General features: G+C 55.2%; 1 protein-coding gene across 1 annotated transcript in view; it reads left to right on the forward strand.

The window, feature by feature from the left end:
* The window catches only part of LRRC75A (leucine rich repeat containing 75A), a 46591-nt gene that overhangs the window by 489 nt on the left and 22825 nt on the right, over positions 1–23277 (forward strand). The gene's annotated exons all lie outside the window — the stretch shown is intronic.

Here is a 23277-nt window from a genome sequence, read left to right on the forward strand (position 1 = left end):
CGCCCCGCCCCTTGCCGAGCAGGCCCGGAGCGCCGAGGGCACCGCCCAGGGCCCCCCTCTCGCGGGGATGGAGCGGGTCTGGCAGCAGGTGCCTCGGCGCTCCCGCTGAATTTGAGGCCTCGCGGGGCGGGGCGGGCGGGGGAAGGCTGGCCCGGTGAGGCCCCGCCGAGGGGGACCTGTTGGAATAACGTCCCCGCTTCTCTCCTCCACGGGCAGAGAGGGAGGCCGGTCCCAAGGATGGTCGGTGGGAGCGGGTGCGGGGACGGATGCCTGGTCTGCGCCAAGGCGCTTTCCTTCCTCTCTACCCGTCACCAGGGGTCCTCAAGGAATGCGCAGTTGTCAGTTTTCCCCTGGGGGAGTCCAAGGGCGCAGCCCTGGGACTGGTGAGGCGCCGGCCCCCAGGTCATTTGGCCACCGGGAGGCATCCTGGATTACGGGTGAGGTGGGAGACAGCGTTGATCTCCCCTGGCTTACTTTGACAGGTGCTCAGCCAGGAGTCCCTGCTGAACAGTAGAGAGAAAGGAGAGGGGGGCTGGCTTGGTTTCCCGAGTGAGTAACCTGGTGCAGGAACTTTGGGAGGCGGCCAGTACTCTGCCTTCAGCCTGTTCCTGTCCCTGCCCCATTGGTTGGGGACTGACTTTGCAGATCTGGCCAGGCCCCTTTGCTTTGGGGCTGTCCTGGGCGGCCGCTGTCATCCACCTCTCTGGCTTGTTTTCCACCCGCTTTCTTGTGAGGGAGGGGGCCCCCCTGTTCCATGGATTTTGTTGAGTGAGTGAGAGAGAGGCAGGAGTGTATACGTCCCTCATCACCAAGTTGGCTTGGACCAGCTGTGGGGGGTGGGGGTGGGTGACAGAGTCCAGGCCCCGAAGTATTCTCCATCGGTGGTGGAGTCCAGTGCGGATCAGGGAGCAGGAGACCTCAGGTGGCCTTTCTGAAGTTTTTCCATCACTAATGAAAGAGGGTGTAGGAGTGCCTTCCTTCTAGGAGCTTTCAAAATCGAATGAGACGCACATCCCTTGTGGATTTTATACCCCCCACCCCGCCACACACACCTTTTATATCTGGTTTACCCTGGAGTATGTTCCCAAGATGTGCACTGCACAGGGAGAAGGAAGCAGAGGCTTGGGGACTTGGGGAGGGAGACTCGGAGCTTCTGCTCTTGCCTTAACTTTTCCAAACAGCATCCAGAATGATGCCTGAGATAGTGCCGGATCTCTAGGTTTCCTCTCTGGATTGAATCATTAAGGAAAGATGACATTACGCGCAGCGTAACTTCGGCATTGTGTGTTTCTGTCCTCTGAAAATTGGAAACCAGCGTATGGCCTCTGTGGAAGCTCTTTCGCTTCCAAACAGAATAACGGATTTTCCAGACCTTCGTAGCCCATTCGCACACCAGACAGTAAGAAGGTTCTGCTGACCACAGGCTATTCCCCCAGCATTGGGGTGGGTGCTTCAGGGGGTCCAGGAGAGGGGAGAGGGCTGATAGGCAGGGGTCGAGACAAGCCCCTGCTTAGAAGGTAAAAGAACCAAGTAAAGCCAGCATTCTCGAGGGCCGTTCGGGTAGGGCCCGGCAGGAGTTGGCAGACATCTTGGGCTCCTCCAGTTCCCCTGAAACGGACTGTGATTCCGCCTCCTGAAGCTGAACTTCTCCCTGGTTTTTGGAGAGTCACAGGGTTCTTGAGACAGGGAGCATTTCCCGAGACACGTTGGTCTTGTGTGTGGCCTGACACCCTTCTTCGTGGCAGGATTGACAGGGCTGATGGGGGCCAGGACGGGGTCAATCAGACTTGCCCCTTTTCTGTGACAGCACCAGAATAACTTGCCTCCCAGCTTACGTGGGCCAGGCTCCCTTGACCTCTGGCTTGTGGCTGAGGTCTGCAGGTCTCTCCCGAGCCAGTGATGGGCTTGCCCTAGGGGCCTGGAGCGCTGCCCCGTCGCCTGGAACGTGTACAGATCAGGGCTCCTCCAAGAATTGGCCACGGGCCCTGGGCAGTGCGAGAGGGGAGCGCGCCAGGTGGCCAGATGTCAGAGAGGTGGTGTTCTAGGATCCTGAGGCTGGTTAGAGGAATTTTGAGCTGGATCTGTGCTGTGCACCTACGTGGCTCTTTCTCCCGAGTTGTGTTTTCCTTCCCAGTTTGCTCCTCTCATCTGGAGGTAGTGATGTGCAGAAAGGGAATGAGCAGTCACTGAGAGATAGGGAAACGCCCAGGGCCTCACCAGGGGGCAGACCAGGTGAGCCTCTCTAGGGACACAGCGGGCCCAGACAGGTGAGTGCCGTGTTCAGGGTGCTGCATCTTGCAGGTGTGTGGACCCAGACCCCCAGGGCAGGGGTAGATGAATAGGAAAGGTAGGAAGCAACAGTAGCCAGGGCAGTAACAGCGCTGGGTTACTTATTTTGCGTGGTGCATTCTCCTGTGCTTGGAAACGTGGTTGGCTGCCGGGTTTGGGAATGCCCTGAGCGCTAGGGTCGGAGGGGGCTTAGCCTCGCGTCCTTGAGCATCTCGAACCCGGAAGAGCTCCGGACGCTCTTCCCAGACTAATGCACCAACACGTGCAATCTTGTGAGAATTCCCGAGGGTTCACAGACCCCAAGTTCAAGATTTGCTCCAGTCTGGTAACCCCCCCCCCCCCCCGCCACCACCACCACCACCACGTGACTTGCTACAGGCTCAGGAATGATGTTTCCATTCCTCAGGACCTCGCGTGGCAGTTTGTGGTGGCCGTTGGTGTCATTTCTTCTGAATGCCCCTCGTTCGCCGCTAAGATTTGCAGGGTAGTTTCCCTGATTGGAGACTCTCCTGCTAGTCCGTGCTTGGCACCTGTTGGAGAGGTGTCAGGAGGCTTTGCTTAATGGTCATGATCGTGAGCGGTGGCCCCTGGGGCTCAGGCAGGGTGCCTGAGTGGACCTGTTTCTTGAGGAGCAGTGTAATCGTGAGGGGAGCCTGGGACCAAGGTTCAGCTCTGGCAGCTTGCCTTCCAGTCCTTAATCTGCTTTGACCTTGGACCCAGCAGATAACAGCTCTCTGAGCTGTATTTCCTCATTTCCCAAAGAGTTATCTGGGGTCCTGAGCAGAGCAAACGCTACAAAGTATGTGGAATTGAGTCAGCTCTGCACGTTCTCACGGGCAGTGATAAGACACGAGAGAATCTGCCCAACTTTGGGTCTGGCCAGGCTACGGGCAGCGTCTTGGTATCCTTTCTCAGGCCAGGCCCAAAGAGCTTTTGGGTCTTGTCTACCTGGCCAGGGCTCAGCCTGGACCAAAAAAGCTCCCTGCAAGTTCAGAAGCAGTGGGGGATGCAGGACTCATGGGGACAAAAGAAGAAGCCACCTATAGATAGAGGAGGCCATTTCTCTCCCCACCGCTGGATTCCATTCCTGCAGGATGTCTCCATTCTTTCCCCACATGCCTCTCCTTAAGTCTTGGGCTCAGACTTGCCATCTTTAAGGAGCCCTGGGGAAGAGGTACTTTTAGGCATAGAGAGAGGGCAAATGCAGCCTCTCCGAGTCCCACAGATGCAGACTGGCTTGTCGGCCGGCTTCGTGGAGCACTAGAATAAGGGGTCAGTTTCCCTAGGAGATGCCAGGCTGCAGTGGCCCACGTCCTCCTGTTCACCAGCCTCCCCACTCTCTCATATAGAGAATCCGACCGGATCAGTCCATTGCCACTCAGTATGGCGCAGCCCTACTGGGCAAAGCTGTTCCAGGGTTAGCCTGTCCAGCCCCATTCAGTGGTGTGGCTTCGCCATGGGCGCTGGATTCAGTCTGCTGTGGCCAGAGTGGCAGGGCTGACTTCCCTCTGTACCTGGGAGCATGAGCCATGTCAGCTAATGCAAAAAAAAAAAAAAAAAAAGAAAAAGAAAAAAGAACAACTCCCCTCCCCCTGCCCGGGGCCAAGGGTAACTTGCTTCCTAGGGGGACTGAATAGTAGGCAAGCATTTAGAGGCTCCCTGGGGTCCTGGATACTAGGCAGGTGCTTCCTGGCTGGAGTCAGAAAGATGAAGAAAATAGCCTTGAAGGTCACCTTTTTCTTCTGACACCCCACCCGAGAAAATCTCTTTAGGTGAGCAGGTTGGACGACACCGAACACGGAGGTCTCCCACCCTTGGCCTTGACCTTATTCTTCCCTCACCTGAAATGCATTTCCTTGTGTCCAATGAACGCTTCTTGCCTTTCCAAGGCCGCCCTCCGTGTCTGCCCTTGGCTCTGAGATTCACTTGCCTTTTCGGTCCTACCACAGTGGGTAGCGTTTAATCATCCGTACATAGTTTCTCACCTGACATAGATTTTGTTTGTCAGACTAAGTCATATGCTTCCCGAGCGTGGAGACCCCACCATCTCCCCCACCCCGCCCCCGTTGTCCCTGGCATGATACTGAACACCCACAGGCCTATGACATTCTTCAGTAAGTCTGTGCACTGTGAAGATGTGCGTCCACATGTCACCACTGTCACGGTGTGTCCTCAGAAGGCTCGTGAGTCCCCAGCCACAGCTGTGCATCTGGGGGCTTATTTATGAGAAGCATTAGTATGACCGTGAGATCTGACACGTTTGCTCTGTGTGTCATTGGATGCCTGGGAGCAGTGTCCGCGGGGCTTGGCTGTTCCTGGCGGCCTGCCAGGTGGTGGTGTTCTTGGAGAGAGGAGTGGCCCGCTGCCCGGCCTCCGTGGGCACCTTGGGGATCCCATCCTGCAGGTGCAGTCTGGAGCCTCTGCCGAGGTGGCCGCGAAGGGGGTGGGGGGTGGGGGCCGAGCCTGAAGGGAGAGCCTGGCCTCCACATTCCCGATCGGCTGCTTGTGCTGAATCATGTTCGTTTCACGCACAAAGAGAAACCTTCCTTTTTTAAAATCCACCGCTCTGTGACTGGGCTGGGCACAGGCATTTCCAGTAATAAAGGTGCGGAAGGAATCCAATGCCGGGGCCTGCTTTGCTGGTTTGCAAGGCCAGGGACACGGTAGCCTCTGTGTGGGCAGCCATGACCGCAGGGCTTGGGCCTGGGCCGGCTGTCCCGACTTCACATCTGGTGGGCTGGGGGCCTTCTTTCTGGAACACATGCCCACCTCGTCAGAGATGACCAGGATCTGCTTTGCTGTTTGTCTTCAGAGCTCCTGAAATACCCTGGGGTACATGTATGGACACCCCTCCTTGGTGACCTGGGACACCCCCTGCCCCTTCCCCCAATGTCATTTCATTTCCGTGTGTGCTTCTCTCGGGCAGAGGCCATAGATCATGTACTGGGCACAGTGGGTTTTCAAGAGATCCTTGTCGAATGGATTTTAAACTTCTTCTCGGGCATACTTCCCCGAGACCACTGCTCCTCTTTCTCAGCAACCAGCGTGGTCTGGCTCAGACTTCTGGAGTGTTTCCACCCCAAGCATGGAGCCAGGTTATCCTTCCAGTAACCTGCAGAGTTGGTATTGTCCCCGCTCCCCGTTCTCTGGGTGCCAGCAGCTCCTGTGCACCCTGCACGCCCCCTGCAGGTGAGAGCCACCTGGCACAAGGGTCACCCAGGTGACCAGGGTCTTTTCTCTGGTTTCCCCACCGGGATGCTCAAGGGGTGGGGTCGACATCCCCACTTTAAGGAGGGGATCTCCGTCTGCCATTTCTCCCGCCCTTCCCCTCCAAGAGCAGCGCTGTGGGTGACCCTCAGCAAAATCTCACACACACACACACACACACACACACACACACACACACAGAGCCACATCTTGCACAAGCAGCCTGTTCTGATGAGGACGGTGACCTTGGAACACTCGGGGGGGTGGGGGTAGTGTGGGCTCGCCACAGTGCCTCTTCTCCCCACCCCACCCACCAGCCCTGAGCAGGGCCCACGTGGCTCTCCGGGAGCATTTCCCAGCTTTTTTTTTTTTTTTTTTTTTTTAACTTTTATTAGCTCAAACTCCTGGCTGCCACAGCCATATGGAGTTCTGCTGACGGCTGCTGCTCAAAGGCATGTGGCATTTTGATTTTTCTAACTTGATCTTCACCAGCGTAGATGCAGGAGTCCGGCTGGGAGTGGGGGGTGTCTGAATGTGTTGCCTGGTAGAGAGGTGGCCTCCTCCAGGCTGCCCCCCACCCCTGCTCAGCCCTGCATGCCCATAACTAGTTTTCTGCTTCTCTCTGCATTTACACGTTTCTCTCTGTGTCCCTTCCTTTCCTCCGGAGGGTTGGTGATGGGGGGCGGGGGAGAAGCAAACGCTTTGCCTCTTATTAGTCGGCCTGCTTTTGGTCAACTTCCCTGTGCGGCACACCCCAGCCTCCATGGAGAAAGGGGTCCAGCTCATTTCGGTCACCTGCTTGGTGGGCCGGTGCCTTGGGCCGGAGAGTGGTCATTGGAGACACCCCTCCTGTCTGCACGTTGCTTTCCAGTCCACAAAGCGTTCTCCCTCGTTTCTTTTGCTCCTTAAATAGTCTTGGGAGGTTGGCAGGATATTGCTTACAGTGAAAAAAAAAAAAAAAAGAATGGCGGGGGGGGTTTAATATTATGAAAGCACTGTATAATCATTGTAGTAAAATATGAAAAGGCAGATGAGCAAAAATAAGACAGCAGGAATGAATTCCTCTATTTCACAGTCGAGTGCCTGTTCTTCGAGGCACTCTTCTAGGCGCTGGGGAGGCAGCAGGCAGGCAAAAAGGAAAAGCGGTACTCATAATTGTTTCCCTGCCGCCTGGAGGGTTTGTGAGGACCCAAGAGGCAGGCGCTGAGCATTGGCCCAGAGAAAAGGGCTCCGCGGAGGTGGCTCCCTTCGCTGGCAACCGGGAGCTCTGGTTCCGGTCCCAGCTCAGACCGTACCGGGTGCCCAGCTCCTTCCCTTCTCTGGCCTCGGTTTCCCCATCTACAAAATGAAGGGGCGGTGTATGGTTGAAATGACCACTGAGGCTCTCTGCCATCGCTCAGGTTCCCCCAGGCTCCAGTGGTTTCGCAAAGACCCATTCATTCCCATCTGTGCCCAGTTATGTCTTCCAGGCCCTGAGCTGGATTCACATCCATGCCCTGAGGTCACGCCCTTGTCCCCAGCCAGTGGAAGAGCCGGGGACACAGGGAGGGGCTTCTGGAGGGAAACAGCCCCCTGGGGCTCTGGGGTTGACCCCTGCACAGCCCGCACACTGGCCACTGCAGAGGCCAGCCTGTCGCGCACGCAGCAGCCCTTGCCGACCTACCCTTCCTCTGACGAAGGAGGGTGGCAGTCACACAGTGTCAAGGGCAGAAGCCGGGGCAGCGGACTTGCACACCGTCCTGTAGCATCCTGTAGGCTGCGATTCGCGAGCAAAGACCCGTGTTCAGAGGCCTGCGTTGTCCTGTGAGCCCTTCACCCAGGGTGTCACGAAGGACAATGAGGCCTGTCTCCAGGCTTAGCCAGGCCCTGCGGGGACCTGCAGCCTGTGGAACTCCCTCAGGCTCCCTCTCTTCCCCCTCTGCTCCCAGGAGGTCGCCCGGGCCCCTCTCGCATCTACCTCTCTCCTCTCCCTCCCGCAGGGCAGGCCTAGCTCAGTGTTCATGATTCCGCTCCTTGGTGCCTCTCTCCTGCCCACAGAGACCCAATCTCCCAGCCTGGGCAGAGCGGGGGTGGGGTAGGGGCCTTGTCCTCTTTGGCAAGCCCCCCCGCCCAGCCAAGCACCTGCTGCTACCTGGCCACACTAGTACGTGGTTCTTTCATTCCGCAGACACTCCTGGCACCTGTGGGGTGGGGTGGGTGGCCCCTGGAAGGAGTGGGCAAAGCAGGGTCCGCCCCGGTGCTTGTTTTTAGTGGAATCAGAGGAGCTGCTGGTTCTGTAGACGGGCGGCGAGTGAGTGTAGGGCCAGCCGTAGCGGGTCACATTCCCGCTCTGCCATTGACTCTGGCCACAGACGCGGAGAGGTTGGGCTGGGCAGAGAGCCAGGGAAGTGGCCGTAGGGGACAGCGGGGGGTGAGGGGGGGTGGCATTCGCAGGTGCAGGGCACGCGGCACAGGCTAGCTGCTTTGCAAACTCCTTTTCCTCCACAGGGCTTCTGGGTGGACACAGGCGCTGAGCCTGGAGGCTGCAGGAAGCCAACCTCCCTCTCCTCCTCCCCTGCCCCGAAGGACCCCTCCCAGCAGCCCTGATGCTTGGGTCTGGCCCTCTCCGGTGCATACCTCCCTCCAGGCCCTTAGCCTAGGCTCCCCAAGAGCATCCCAGTGCCTCACTGGGAGCTCCGACTCTCTTTTTCCCCTCCAGGGACCCCCCCGTCCACACACAGCTGCTTCCCCCCCCCCAGAGCCACTGGCTGCTGAAGGAGGCTTGCAGGACACCCCTCTCCCACTGAGGGCCACCAGGCAGGGGTGCGACCCCTGGGGGAGACTGGAAGCCCTCTCCACTCAAGCACGGCAACCACCTGCAGGGAGACGGGGACTCGTACCCGGTGAAGCAGCAGTCTGTGACCACCCGCCCTCCCCACCCCTCCTCCACAGCCCCTGCTGCCCTTAGTTCTGTCCATGCAGCCACCGCCTCCGGATGCTTTGGGCTCAGGCCCCACATGGAGAGCCGGGAGTGGGGCAGGATTCCCTCCCAACGGTGCTGGGGGCAGACAGAGACCGGGAGAGTCCACCCCCATCCCCCCTGCCAGATGTCAACCCGGCTGGTCCCAGCACACCCAGCAGACCCACCCCCAGCGTGCAGAGCACCCTGAGGGTTTGAGGGGGGGGTGGGCGGGTACAGGAGATGCGGGTGCTGCTCAGGAGAGGATGCTCTGTGCTCAGCTGGGAGGCCGTTCAGGCTTCCTTGGCCCCGGAGGAGTCCCAGCCCGGAACACAACGCGTCTTTCTGATTTTCACTCCTGGCAAATGGTCAGACTGCCCAGCCCATAGCTCTGCACCCATAGCGCAGAGGCAGGACCAGGGCTCGCGTCCCTCTGCCGCCCACGCGGGGCCGCCTCGCCCAGCCCAGCCCAGCCCAGCCCAGCCTGTCCTGACAATGACACCACCCACTAACGGTGCCTGACTCTGCTCCCCTCCCCATCCTCAGACGCTGCTCAAGCCGGCCATCCTGGGGGGGACAAGGAGGGTGTCCTCTGTCCTCTTTGCACCTGCCAGGGCCCAGGTGTTGAAGATGCCACCTCCAGCATCATACAGTAACCTCAGTGTGACTCTGACGTATTTGCCGAGATTGGCTTGTGATCTCTTAGGGCTCCTGATGTCCTTCCCGTGGGGCTGTCACTTTCTCCCTAGGTAGGTGAGTGAACAAGAGAAAGCAAGGGCTACAGAGGAAGGAGCATGGGAGGGGGCTCTAGGCCCGCCTGGCACCAGCTGCTGGGCCAGTCCTCTGGCCTTTTGATCGGCCACTTGACCATCTTGCCTACCGTGGTCTCATCGGCTCACTCCTGGCTGTGGTCCTGGGTCCCAGCCACCAGAGAACAGGGAGGGCTGGGGTTTGAATGTCCTTAGAGCTCCAAGGGGGCTTGGCTCTGCTCCTTCCCTGCTCCCTGGAGGAACTGGATGGAGAGAAGGGGCTCCTGTGGTTCCTTTCAGTGAGGAAGCCTGCTGCAGTCAGAGCTGAGATGCTCTGCGGGAGTGCAGGCCCAGAGGGGAGTCGTGGCCTGCACAGGATCCCACAAGACTGGGCCCAGGTCCCTGCCTCCCAAGGCCCTCTCACACCCCGTGATCCCTGGAGAAACAGCGGGGGCCTGTGTGTGTCCCAGGGAATAACCCCTGAGCTTCCTTGGGTCGGGACTCATGGCTCTGGGTCCCATCCTCAAGGGCAGGACAAGGGAAGGGCTCTGGGCCTCTTCGTGGGGCAGGAACCCTGGCTGTCCCCGCACCCTTGTATGAACTGGCAGGAGCAAAGGGGTGGGGAAGCCAGACCTCCAGGGAGGGGAAGGGTGGGGAGTGCCGTTCCTCCGAGCACATTCTCTAGGCGGGCTCCAGGCTCCGAGCTGCCAGCACAGAGCCCGACGCGGGGCTCGAACCCTCAAACAGTGAGATCGTAACCTGAGCGGAAGTTGGACGCTTAACCGACTGAGCCACCCAGGGGCCCCCGTGACAGTTTTTTTGTTCGTTTGTTTTTTTACAGTAAGATGGGGAGAGACTGACAGCACAGAATCCGCTTTGGATCCTCTGTCTCCCTCTCTCTGTGCCCCTCCCCCCCACATGCTCCCTCTCTTTCTCTCAAAAATAAATAAACATTAAAAAATAAATAAGGATGTGGAGACCGTGGCGGCCCAGGCTATGGTGAGCTCATGGGGGAGGAAGCAGGGAGCAGACCACGACCTGAAGGCAAAGAAGGTGGTCGTGAGCTCACTGCCCCCCCCCCCCCCCCCGCGTTAGGGCCACACCTCTGCTCCCCGGTCAGCCTGAGGAAACCCCGGGGCTTTGGAGGTGTGGAGGCCACTCAGTGAATCCAGGTGGGCCAGGGATGCCTCGTCCCCTTGGTTTCTCTCAGTGAGATGTAGGGCAGCTCCGTGCCCCTGCAGGGCCTTTTCGGTTAGCACAGCCACAGTCAGGTCCTGGTGAGTTCAGCCCCACCCAGACACCCATGCCCTGCACGGCTGCACTTGGCCGCCTCGGCGAAAGTGCACACAGTTCAGCTGAGGCCAGTCAGGATCCTCGCCCCTTTCCCGCTCGTCTCCTCGGAACAGCCTTCCCAGATCACCTAAGGCAGGGAATGGTAAAATGTCAGCCAGCACATGATTTCTGCCTCTGAGCCAGATGCCCACCCTCTTCTTCCTAAATCGGGGCGGCAGAGCAGTTGGGCATCTTCTGTAAGGTTCTGGCTCAACATTCCTGCCTCTCAAAGGGTGTCAGACAGAATCAGAAACATCCCGAGCGGGAGCACCGAGGGTCAAGCAGGGACATCACGGCGTCCCCTCCTCGCTGCCCTTCCCACGGGCTCCGGCCCCTCCTCTTTCCAAGGATCCAGGAATTCCCCTCCAGCTTCCCAGACTGTTTTTCCATTCCCGCCTCTGCTAGCGTGAGGGGAAATAAGGTCTGGATACTTCCCACCCCCTGCAAGTACCCCCCCCCCCCCCCACAACTCCAGATGAAATCACTTCATTCGATCTGATTTCTCCTCCCCGGTGCCAGTCTTCCAAATTTTGTGTTGTTCTCAACCGCAGACCTGTATCTTCCCATTTCCTCTGGAATTGTGGAGTTTGGGGGTGAAAACACTCGTGAACAGGATGCTTGCCCCTTGGGGTTTCCAGACCACCGCTGGCCCGGAGACCGTCAGGAGTGTGGAGGGCTACGGCTCTTAGATATGGAAACTCAGACACAAAACATTCCAAGTTACCCGTTCCGAGAACTCCCGTCCCTCCAGAATTCACCTGCTGGTAGAGAATCCATCACATGGGACGAGAAGGATGGAAACGCTTTTGGTAGGGCACCTCTCAAAGAGAAGACCCAGAAGGGGGCACCTGGGGGTATAGGGAACATAGGCGAGGTGGAGACGGCCATGCCCAAAAAGGAGAGGGGTTTGGGGACAGAAGTAGAGAAACTGTTTTAGAAAACTAGCCCGGGGCGCCTGGGTGGCTCAGTCGGTTAAGCCTCCAACTTCAGCTCAGGTCATGATCTCATGGTTTGTGAGTTCAAGCCCCGCGTCGGGCTCTGTGCTGATGGCTCAGAGCCTGGAGCCTGCTGAGAATTCTGTGTCTCCCTCTCTCTCTGCCCCTCCCCTGCTCACACTGTTTCTCTCTCTCTCTCTCAAAAATAAACATTAAAAAATTAAAAAAAAACAAAAAAAACAAAAACTAGCCAGAGGTTGGTCAGGAAGCCCAAAGGAGCGAGGGCAGCCAGCTGGGAACTTGAGAGCAGGTGTTCTAGCACGGCACTCTGACGTCCCACCCAGCCATGATCTTGAGGAAGGAGGGCCACCAGGGGAAATCTTGCAGGCAGGATGCAGGGAGGCTGGGGTGGAAGGAGAGGCCCAGGACCCCGGTGGAAAGCTCTGAGGCTTCACTGGCCCTCTCACCTCACCCTGCCTCCACCTCCACCTGCACCCCTCCCTCCTGGTCCCTCAAAGTGGTGGACAAATCAGACAAAGCCCCCCCCCCTTCCTTTGCAGTCTCTAAGTCTCACTGATTCCCTCTTGCTGCTGCTGCTGGTGGCCCTGTTCCTATCGTCTGTGGGGACAACGAGGCCCTGAGGAGCAGGGCCTTAGGATGGGGAAGATTCCACCTGGCCCGGGAGCCCTCGGAGAGCACATCGGTGGCTCCCTTGCTGGGCCCCCTCCTGCCTTCCCCGCTGCCCAGAGAATGGTGCACAGCTCCTTAGCGATACGCCATCGACCTCAAAGATTCTAAATTGAAAGGTCTTGGGGGAATTGGCTGATTCTGGAGGTGCTGACAGGGCCAAGGCCACGGACGCTGGGAATCTCCTCCTCTTCCTCCCTCCTTGCCACTTCCTGCTTGGAGGTGGGAGTGAGCTGGGTCAGGCTGGATCCCTGCTCCAGTGTGACTCATCCCTGCTCACCCAGATCCCCGGAAGCTTTGCCTAGGCCTTGCCTCCGACCTGGAGATTTTAAAGTGGTAAAGACCCTCTGTTTGTTGGGACAGTTACTTTTATGTGTCATCTTGGCTGGGCCACAGTACCCACTTTTGGTCAAACCCAAGTCTGCATGTCACCGCAAATGGACAGTTAGATGAGACTAACGTTTAAATCAGTGGACTCCAGGGGCGCCTGGGTGGCTCAGTGGGTTAAGCATCCAACTTCAGTTCAGGTCATGATCTCATGGCTCATGAGTTCGAGCCCCACGTCAGGCACTGGGCTGACAGCTCAGAGCCTAGAGCCTGTTTCGGATTCTGTGTCTCCCTCTCTCTCTCTCTGCTCCTCGTGCACTCTCTCTCTCCTTCTCAGAAATAAACATAAATAAATCAGTAGACTTTGAGTAAAGCGGATGCCCTCCAGAAAGTGGGTGGGCCTTGTCCAATCAGTTGAAGACCTTGAGAGAACAGGCTGGAATTCTGCCTCCAGATCGCCTTCAAACTCAAGACTGCAAAATCCACTCTTTCCTGGGTCCTCAGCGTCCCAGCCTACCCTACAGACTTCAGACTTGCCAGATCTCATGAGGCAGTTCCTTCTCTCTCTCTCTCTCTCTCATATGCAAACACATACACTATTGGTTCTGTTTCTCTGGAGAACCCTGACTAGTACCCTTGTCCTCTATGAACTGGGGGCTGGAGAGAAGGAGTTAGAAACTTCTGGGGACTCTGGGGCCCTCCTGTCCCCGCTGCTCGCTCACTGTGTGAGACAACCGTCCACACCTCAGCTTCTCACTCCGAGAAATGGGCTGTTTCTGTCCTACTTGGAAAGCAGGTTGTTAGGAGCCAGAAGGAGCCTGTAAGTCACTCCTCCACCTCTTTGCCATTACCTACAGTTCCCTTGACCATGGACCAAAGCTTTCATCTGAAACAAACAGAACTTACCCCAGCGAGGACAAATGCATCCCCCGGAAAGCATAAACAACTCATGCAGACTATTTCCCAAGCAGAGGGATCAGGAGGGCGCTGGGACTGATGACAAATTGCTGAGAATCCGAGAATCCGTGGAATGTAGAAGCCAGGGGACCTCAGGGACCCTCTGGCCCTAGGCTTTCTGCAGAGTCCCAGCCCCACAAGACGCACTGGGAGTGGGGGAGGGGCTCGGCAACCAAGTTTGGGAAGCAGTGCAAATGCCAGCACCCTTCCCCAAGTCCTGAAGCACAGTAGCCAAAGCGTCCGACAGGAGAAAAGAAATCGCTGTTTGTTGAATTCCTTGTGTTCCAAGCCTCTGATGGGCCGCTCTCTCCTACTTTCTGCTCGCTCTTTAGGAGGAATGAGCCAGTGCCATCTGCATTTGTAGGTGACGTTGCTGCCACCCACAGGGGATGATTTACTCGGAGCCACACCATTACTTGGGGCCCAACCCTGGACAGGGACCCGGTGGTCCCCTGTCCCACCCCGAGCAGAGTCTAGGTGGAGATGTGACCACAGGGGAGCAGACCAGACCCACCTCAGGCCCGCTACACCCTTTCCTCTGACTTTATATCTTTCTAAAGAGAAAGTATCTTTGTGCTGTTTATTTGTTGCCACTGCCGTTCCTTGGACTTTAATTCAGTGACACTTGGCAACAGCCAGGCATCTGTTTCCAGGGGACTGTTTCATGCAAAGAGTGTCCTTTTGAAAGACTTCGAAGATAACACACAAATCACACGCAGCAGCCATAAAGCCCTGCGCCTGGGGAAGCTGCTGACCGGCCCCTGCACCCTGGTGGGGAGGGCAGTTGCAGCAGCCCAAGCACTTGTCACAATTAAGGAGGGCCGGCCTGCCCGGATGCTGGCTTCAAAACCCTGCGGGGGGCCAGGTGGCCTAAGAAGAGCAGGAGAGTGGCCAGCCACGCCCCCCCGGGGGGACACAGCACCCTGAGATGGGACCAGAGAACCTCACTCCTTGCCCCACGCCCCTCAGCCAGGCCGGCAAGTTGGGCCAGGGGCATGCATGCACACACACACACACACACACACACACCACATATACATATACACACATACATACACACATCCCACATGCATATACATATACACACATATATATACACATGTGTACGTACAAACACAGACTACTTGTGGGTGCTTGGCTTTTCTCAATTGCTATTTAATATATTGAAGTGGAGGGGTGCCTGGGTGGCTCCATGGGTTAAGCATCTGGTTTGGGCTCAGGTCATGATCTCACGGTTCATGGGTTTGAGCCCCGAGGCGAGCTCTGTGCTGACAGTGCGGAGCCTGCTGGGGATTCTCTCCCTCCCTCTCTCTCTCTGCCCCTCCCACACACCCATGTTCTCTCTCTCTCTCTCTCAAAGTAAATAAACTTATAGATAGATAGATGATAGCTAGATAGATCATGGGCCACCAAGAGGTGGATGCTTAACCAACTGAGCCACCCAGGCACCCCTGAAGTGGAAATTTTAAAGCCTACCATTTCACTAAGATTTTATGGTTAACATACAAATACCATTATTCTGCCGATGAGTCTAGTAGATTTAACCATTGCTTTTAAGGGTGTGGGGCTTATAACTTCAGTAACTAAACTTCTTTAGATATCTGAGTGATTTTACCGACTTAACATACCCAGCTTTCTTAAGTTGATAAGTAGCCTTCCTATAAGAAGCAGGACTTTCCCAAGTTCCTAAACAGTTCTTAAAATTTAACAGATGAAGCTTATAAATAGGGCGACTATCAACTTCTCCTAAACATTTTGAGTGGGCTTCATGCCCAGCGTGGGGCTCAAACTCATGACCTTGAGATCAAGAGTTGCACACTCTACCGACCTGAGCCAGCCAGGCGCCCCAAAGATAGAAGGTGGGTTTTTTTTTTAGGTTTTAGTTGTTTTTTGGTTTGAGGTGGTTGTTGTTCTGTTCTATTTTGTTTTGTTTTGTTTGTAGGCTCTAGGCCCAAAGTGGGGCTTGAACTCAATACACGTGGACCCCAAGATAAAGAGTCCACCAACTGAGCCTGCTAGGCACCCCATGAGTTCTCTTCAGCATTTCAAAACTGTGGCAAACTCCGCCTAATCCTCTCTCAGCATTCCGCTGGAAATCATAAGCCTGAAGGCAATTACTCAATTACCCGTTTTAAATTGGAATTGCAAGGCTAATCTGTTAGGTACTCTAATATACCTAATTCTCTTAAACATTACAGATGTGTGAAACGCCAGATGCGTGTATTCCTAAATTTATCTGAGCTTGATTTGCTTCAGTATCTCAGGGCTTCATTCAACCCTTTCTGGGTTGCCACGGAAACGGTTTTACTGTTCAGGGCGCAGGAGCCCGGGGTCTGGTTGCGTGAACCTCGCACCTGCACCTAGGCGGTGGTGGTCTGAGCCCCATTGTTCCCTCTCTCTCCAGCACCCTCCCCCTCCCCCTCCCCACCCCCAAACCCCACCTCCTCCTCTCTCTGGGATCCTATTGTTTCCGCACTTCCTACCTCCGTAGGGTCAAAGGATCGTTTCACGGATTTCTTCTTAGTGCTCCAGCCTTTCAGAGGTCCTCCCCCCCCCCCCCCCCCCCCCCCGCATTCTTCCTGTCCTCAGGGCAGCTATCTAGAACTCCTCCTGTGGGGCACACACTCTCACACCATCGGCTCCTTGGCTCCCAGATCTTCCCTCCAGGAGGGGTCAACGCCAACGACAAGAATCACAGGGAATCAGAAGGAAGATTCCTTAGCAGTTACCTTCCCTCATAGTACAGAAACCCGCCACAGCAGCGCTGAGTGATTATCCTTCTGCTGCTTGCATACTTCCAATGACTGTGAGCTCATCACCTGTTTTTTTTTTTTTTAATTGCGGTAAAGTAGACATAACATAAAATTCACCATTTTAGGGGCGTCTGGCTGGCTCAGTCAGGGGAGCATGTGATTCTTCATCTCGGGGTTGTGGGTTCGAGCCCCACACTGGGTAGAGAGATTACGTAAAAATAAAATCTTCTAGGGGCTCCTGGGTGGCTCAGTCGGTTAAGCATCCGACTCTTGACTCGGGCTCAGGTCCTGATGTCACAGTTCATGAGTTCCAGCCCTGCCTCGGGCTCTGTGCTGACTGCAAGGAGCCTGCCTGGGGCTCTGTCTCCCTCTCTCTGCCCCTCCCCTGCTCTCTCTCTCTCTCTCTCAAAATAAATAAAGATGAATTTAAATAAATAAATAAAATCTTTTTGAAAAATTCACAGTTTTAACCACATTTAGATGTACAGTTCAGTGGCATTAAGTATATTCACTTCATCGTGCAACTATCCCCTTCATCCGTCTCCAGAATGTTTTCATCTTTCCCAACTGAAATTCAGTTCCCACTAAACAACACTGCCCCATCCCCCTCCTCCCAGCTCCTGACAGCCACCCTTCTTCTACTTTGTGTGTCCATGAACTTGACTCCTCTAGGGACCTCATATGGGTGGAATCGTAGTCTTAGTCCTTGTGGGTCTGTCTTATCCCACCCAGCAGAGTGGGCATAGGGTTCCCCACGGTGCGGGGGCCGTCAGAATCTCCTTCGCCTCTTGTTTTGAAACGTTCTTTCTCATAGTGAGCTGGGAATCATCTCAGGGCAGGCGGTCCTCTGGGAAGCATTTCTCACCAGCCAGTCCCACCTCCTTGGGGGGGCAGATAGCAAAGGGAAGGGTGCGGTGGGGGGGGGGGGGGATACAGGCACCCAGAGAGGACCCAGGCTGGTAGAAACAAACGTAGGTTTCTTTCTTTTTTTTTTTTTTTTTTTTTGATGTTTATTTATTTTTGAGACAGAGACAGACGGAGCATGAGCAGGGGAGGGGCAGAGAGAGAGGGAGACACAGAATCTGAAGCAGGTTCCAGGCTCCAAGCTGTCAGCACAGAGCCCGACGCGAGGCTCGAACTCACGAACCGTGAGATCGTGACCTGAGCCCAAGTCGGACGCTTAGCCAACTGAGCCACCCAGGTGCCCCTAGCTAGACAAAGTAGATTTCTGATGGCAGTGGCCCTTGGTCGCCCACGGCTGGAGGAGAGGAGGGGTCCCAGTCCACTTGCCCTCCTTGGCGCATCCCCTGGGGAAAATGCCACCTCTGTTTTGGTTGGGTGTATTAATTTCCCAGAGCTGCCATAACAAGGGATCAGCAGCCTGGGGGCTTAGAATGGCAGAAGTGTATTCTCTTAACAGTTCTGGAGGCCAGACGTCCAAATTAAGTTGTTGGCAGGGCCGAGTGCCCCGACTGCCTATGCCTTGGTGTCACCTCCTTATAAGGACACCTGTCATTGGATTTAGAGCCCACCTAGATGATCCAGGATGATCCGTTACTTAACCACATCGGCAAAGACCCTTTTATCAAGGGAGATAGCGCTCCCGGAGTTCCGGGGACTAGGCACCACAGTTTGGGTGTCCAGTATCCTGCCCCTCTTTCTGTGGTGTGGACATCCCCCCCCCCAGCGGCCCCCTCCATTCCCTGGGGGGCTTTTAAGACTCCTTCCTGCTTCCTCGGAGACTTGTCGGCCTCCGGTGAGCAGCTGCCTGGAGTCCTCACCAGACCCCCCTCTCTGGCTCCTCTCCCTGGGGCTGCTTTTCCCTCCTGGCACCTGCCAGTTCTCTTCCCTCCCCCCCTCCTCCTGGGAATCCCCAGGAAGGCCAGCCTGAATGTCACAGGGGAGGGGACAGAAGTTGAGTCAGCCAGTATTCCCCAGTCGGTGCCCACCCCCTCAGGAAGAGCTGCCTCTGATGTTCCAGGGCTGGGAGGGGAGAGAGAAGCCCGGGCTGCTTCCTGCCCGCCCTCCGGACTCTAATTAATCCCCCTCTGGTGGACTGTGTTTGATTACAACCTCATTAAGTAGCTTTGCACATTCAGGCTCTGGCGGCTTCCAGATTGAAGCTGTCTGCCTTGGCTGGTTTCTACGCAGAGCCTGCGGCCTGCCGCCTTCCTCCTTCCCCTGCTCTGTTGTCGCAGAAACCGTGGAGTCATGCCTGGAGGGGAGAGACCGCGCTCATTTCCCGTGGGGCCTTCCTTCTGGGGATGAGTTTCAAACCTCAATCTGAAAGGGAAGGGGGTGGCTGCGGGTTTAAAATAGCGTGTGCCTGGCGGCCTCCTGTGCGGCTTCCCCCAGCCTTCCCCTAAAATCCCTAAGAAGACATGCCAAAAAAAGATGAAAAACACTGAAAACAGAGACAGGTGGACAGTCTGGGAGGAACCTCCCGTCTTCCTGCAGCAGCGCTGGCTCCCAGCTTCCCCTCAGGAATCTGAGGCCTCAGTGTGAGAACTCCATTAATCAGGAAGTCAGGCAGCTGCCTCTTTCCCCTCCAGCAAGCGGCAGGCGGGTGATTTGGGGATAGAAAGAGTGCTGCTTACCCCCTCCCCTCCGAGCCCTCCTCCCCTGTGCTTCTTCTGCATTCGGAGAAAGCAACGCAAGGCCCAGGAGGCCACCACCTCCAGACCGGAAGTGCAGTATGGCCGCCGGGGCCGGGAAAGTCCTGGGATTCGGACACCACGGTGGATGTTCACAGAGGCCGTCAAGGGCCCAGGCTGTGGGGGTGGGTGAGGATGTCCCTTCCCAAGGTCAGAGTCGCCTTGGCTCGGTGTCCCAGGCCTGGCCCCGAGCTGGCTTCTTCAGCAAGCCAGAGCCGGACGAGGTGGACTCCGTTCTTACCCAGGAAGCAGCCATGGGACAAGGTCATGACTCTGGTCCCCGATTGCAACGTGTGGGCGCAGTTTTCCACCGACATGCAATTCTCAGACACCAGCTGGGTGCCCTGGAACTCAACTCCATTCTGGCCCCGTTTACCTGGAGGGAGCATCAGAGCCCACGGGTGAAGGGCGCTCAGCCCTACAAGACTGCGCCCGACCCCCACTTCAGAGGCCAAGTCAAAGTCCAGGTTGTCACTCGTGCTGTGACCCATGGGCTACAGGCTGGAGGTTCCCACTGATGAAGTTTTGGGGTGATGGTGGGGGGCGGGATCTGGAGCCGACAGCCAAGAAGGAATTCTTGAAGACGTCTTTGGTGCAAAAAGGTGATTTTATTGGGGCGCCTGGGTGGCTCAGTCGGTTAGGCGGCCGACTTCGGCTCAGGTCATGATCTCGCAGTCCGTGAGTTCGAGCCCCACGTCGGGCTCTGTGCTGACAGCTCAGAGCCTGGAGCCTGTTTCAGATTCTGTGTCTCCCTCTCTCTGACCCTTCCCTGTTCACGCTGTCTCTCCCTGTCTCAAAAATAAATAAAACGTTAAAAAAAAATTTTTTAAAAAAGGTGATTTTATTAAAGCACGGGGACAGGCCCCGTGGGCAGGAAGAGCTGCATGGGGTCGTGACGGATAACTCGTTATATACCCTCCAGTTGGGAGGGGTCAGGGACGGAGTAAGTCTCGAAGGAACTTTGGGAGCAAGGTTTCCAGGACCTTGAGTGGCCAGCTGCTGTTAGGAAAACACCATTTATTACTGTTTAATAAAGCCTCAAGTCGTGAGACCCTTCGGGTGTATATTGGGGGGCCATAAGCTTGGAGTACGATTGCCAGCATGTATCTTGGGGCAGTTGAGAGAAGGAAGGTTTCCAAAGGAATTTTTGTATGTTAAAGTAGACTTGCAGGTTCCTGGGGGGTCAGGAAAATGTTAAGCCAAGATTCCGTTTTGGCCCTAGCAAAGGGTCATCATCAAGGCAGCTGAGCTCCTAGAGGAGGTCGCTGCCTGTTTCAAGGACTCGTCAGTGGGCTGAAGGCAGTAAGGGAGTTTAAGTTTTCATGTGTCTTAGTTTCCCACATCGCCATGGCAAGCACTTGAACCCCTTTGTTCTTGGGCAGCCAGGAGTGTCTGAGGAATATCCCATAGATGCCACCTGCAGGGGTTGTGGGGGGGGGGGTTGCCGTTAGCCTGTAGTCTGCCCTAGCTTGCCCTACGCTCCCTCATCACCACAATCCTCTCCTGGGGTTCAGTGAACTTGCCAGAGCAGCTCATAGGACTCGGGAAAGCAGTTTACTTGCTAGTTATTAAAGGATGTAACTCAGGAACCGCCACATGGAAGAGAGGGCAAGGTGTGGGGGAAGGAATCAGAGCTTCCCTGCAGATGATCTCACTCTCTCCCCTGTGTCCTCGCGTCCCGAACCCGTCTCTCCAAACCCCATCTGAGGATTTTGTGGAGGATTCACTACACAGTCATGACTGATGAAATCATTGGCCACTGGCGACTAACCCAACCTCCAGCCCCTACCCCTCTCCAGAGGGCAGGGAGGTGGGACCAAAAGTTCCAACCCACTAATCACCGACTGCTGGACTGCGCTCGGGACAACCAGCCCCCTTCATTAGGTGACCCTGGGGGGCTGTCCCAAAGTCACCTCATTAACACGACACGAGACACTTCTGTCACTCTCATCATGTAGGAAATTCCAAGGGTTTTAGGAGCTCTGTGCCAGAAATGGGGACAAAGACCAAATATATATTTCCTATATATTTTTTTTTAATTAATTAATTAATTTTTGAGAGAGGGAGAGGGAATCCCAAGCAGGATCTGCACTGTCAGCATAGAGCCCGACGTGGGGCTCAAACTCACAAACCTTGAACCGAAATCAAGAGTCAGATGCTCAACCTACTGAGCCACCCAGGTGCGCCCCCAAATATATATTATAAGTTACTACAAATCACAGTATCACCACTAGACAGATGATAGACGTGGGTCTCAGTAGATCGTGCCTCTTTCCAGGGTGAACAAGTGGGGGAAAGAAAAAACACAGGTGTAGGATAAATCAATGCCGCGGAAGCTGAACCCTGACCTCCAAAAATGATCTACAGCAGGATCCGGAAGAAGTGAACTTTGTGGGAAAAGAACAAAATGCCGCACAAAGAGGCCAAGCTGAAACGGGGGCAAAAAACCAGAGGGTGAGAGGAAAAGGAGATTAATGAGAAAAATAAGAATTGGAGGAAAATGCTAGCCCACTTGCTGTCCTTCCTGGGGAGACTGAGAGTAGACTGAGAACATGAGATCAAGGATGAGGACAAGGAAGGCAAACTTGAGACACTCTGAGACAGTGTTATGGAAAGGACATGAAAAAGATAAGATCAGGGGCCCCCTGCTGGCTCAGTTGGTAGAGCCTGCGACTCTTGATCTCGAGGTTGTGAGTTCGAGCCCCACGTTGGGGGTAGAGATGACTTAAAATCCTTGGGGCTCCTGGGTGGCTCAGTTGGTTAGGCATCTGACTTCGGCTCGGGTCGTGATCTCACGGTTCGTGGGTGTGAGCCCCGCATCAGGCTCTGTGCCAACAGCTCAGAGCCTGGAGCCTGCTTTGGATTCTGGGTCTCCCTCTCTCTCTGCCCCTCCCCGACTCGTTCTCTCTCTCTCTCTCTCTCTCTCTCTCAAAAATATTTAAATTTTTTTAAATAAATAAAAGTTAAAAAAATAAAAATAAAATCCTTTAAAAAAATAAAAGCTACAATCACAAGAGACTGAGAGCCACCGTCGGTTTTCCTGATGAAAAGAACAGGTTGAGAAAAGGTTGGTGTTTGTAGATGGAAAGATGGACACAGTGGCAAAAAATTTTAGTAACCAAATGTGACAGAAAAAAAAAAATGGCCAGATGCGCATGCCCCCTCCTCCTCCTGAGCCCTCCTCCCACCTCCAGAAGGTGTCTGTGTTTGCCTTCCTAGGTCTTTCCTTACGTTGTTGGGAACTACGCGGAACATAAAATGTACCGTCTTAACCATTTTCAAAGGTTGGTATTGGTGCGTTCACATTGTTGTGCAATCCCATCTCCAGAACTCTCTCGTCTTGCAAAGCTGAGACTCTGTACCCGTTAAACACTAACTCCTCAATCCTTGTCCCCCCAGCCCACAGCGGCCACCTACTTTCTGTCTTTGTGAATTTGATGGCTCTCAAAACCTCATGTAAGTGGGACTATCCTTTTGTGACTGGCCTATTTCGTTTCGCATAATATCCTCAAGGTTCATCCGTGGTGTAGCACATGTGGGGTTTCATTCCTTTTCATGACTGAATAATATTCCATCATTGTATATACACCACACTTGGGTTCTCCACCCATCTGTTGGTGGACACTTGGAGGTTGTTTCCACCTTTTGGTTATTGCAAATAATGCTGCAGGTGTGCAAATGTTGGCTTGAGTCCCCACTTTCGGTTCTTCAGGGGCATATATGGTAATTCTATTTTTAATTAAAAAAAAAATGTTTTTAATGTTTATTTGTTTTTGAGAGAGAGAGAGAGACCGTGAGCTGGGGAGGGGCAGAGAGAGAGGGAGACACAGAATCTGAAACAGGCTCCAGGCTCCGAGCTGTCAGCACAGAGCCCAACATGGAGCTCGAACTCACGGACTACGAGGTCATGACCTGAGCTGAAGTCAGACGCCTAACTGACTGAGCCACCCAGGCGCCTGTCTACTTTTAATTTTTGAGGAAATGCCATTCTCTTTTCCACAGTGACTGTGCCGTTTCACATTCTCATCAGCAAGCACAAGGTTTCCCGTTTCTTCCCATGTTTGCTAAGACTTGTTACTTTCTGGTTGGGGAGCGGGTTGGTCAGCCAGAGAAGTTAAGTCGATTTGTGTCAGGAAGGGAAGCCTGAGAGGGTTGGCAGGATGGAGATGAGATACTGAGGAACAGTTGGGGTCACAGGAGAGGTACCACGAAGGGATTTTTGGAGTCTTAAAGGGGATCACAGAGGGATGCCCCTTTGGTGACTTGGAGACATGGTTATAAAGATACCAGCTGTTGGGGCTCCTGGGTGGCCCGGTCAGTTAAGCGCCCTACTTTGGCTCAGGTCATGATCTCACGGTTCGTGAGTTCAAGCCCCGCACAGAGCCCGTTTCAGATCCTCTGCCCCCGCTCCCGCCTCCCCCCTCTCTGCTCAAAAATAAACATTAAAAA

Source organism: Leopardus geoffroyi, chromosome E1, assembly GCF_018350155.1.
Source record: "Leopardus geoffroyi isolate Oge1 chromosome E1, O.geoffroyi_Oge1_pat1.0, whole genome shotgun sequence".
Classification (NCBI taxonomy): Eukaryota; Metazoa; Chordata; class Mammalia; order Carnivora; family Felidae; genus Leopardus; species Leopardus geoffroyi.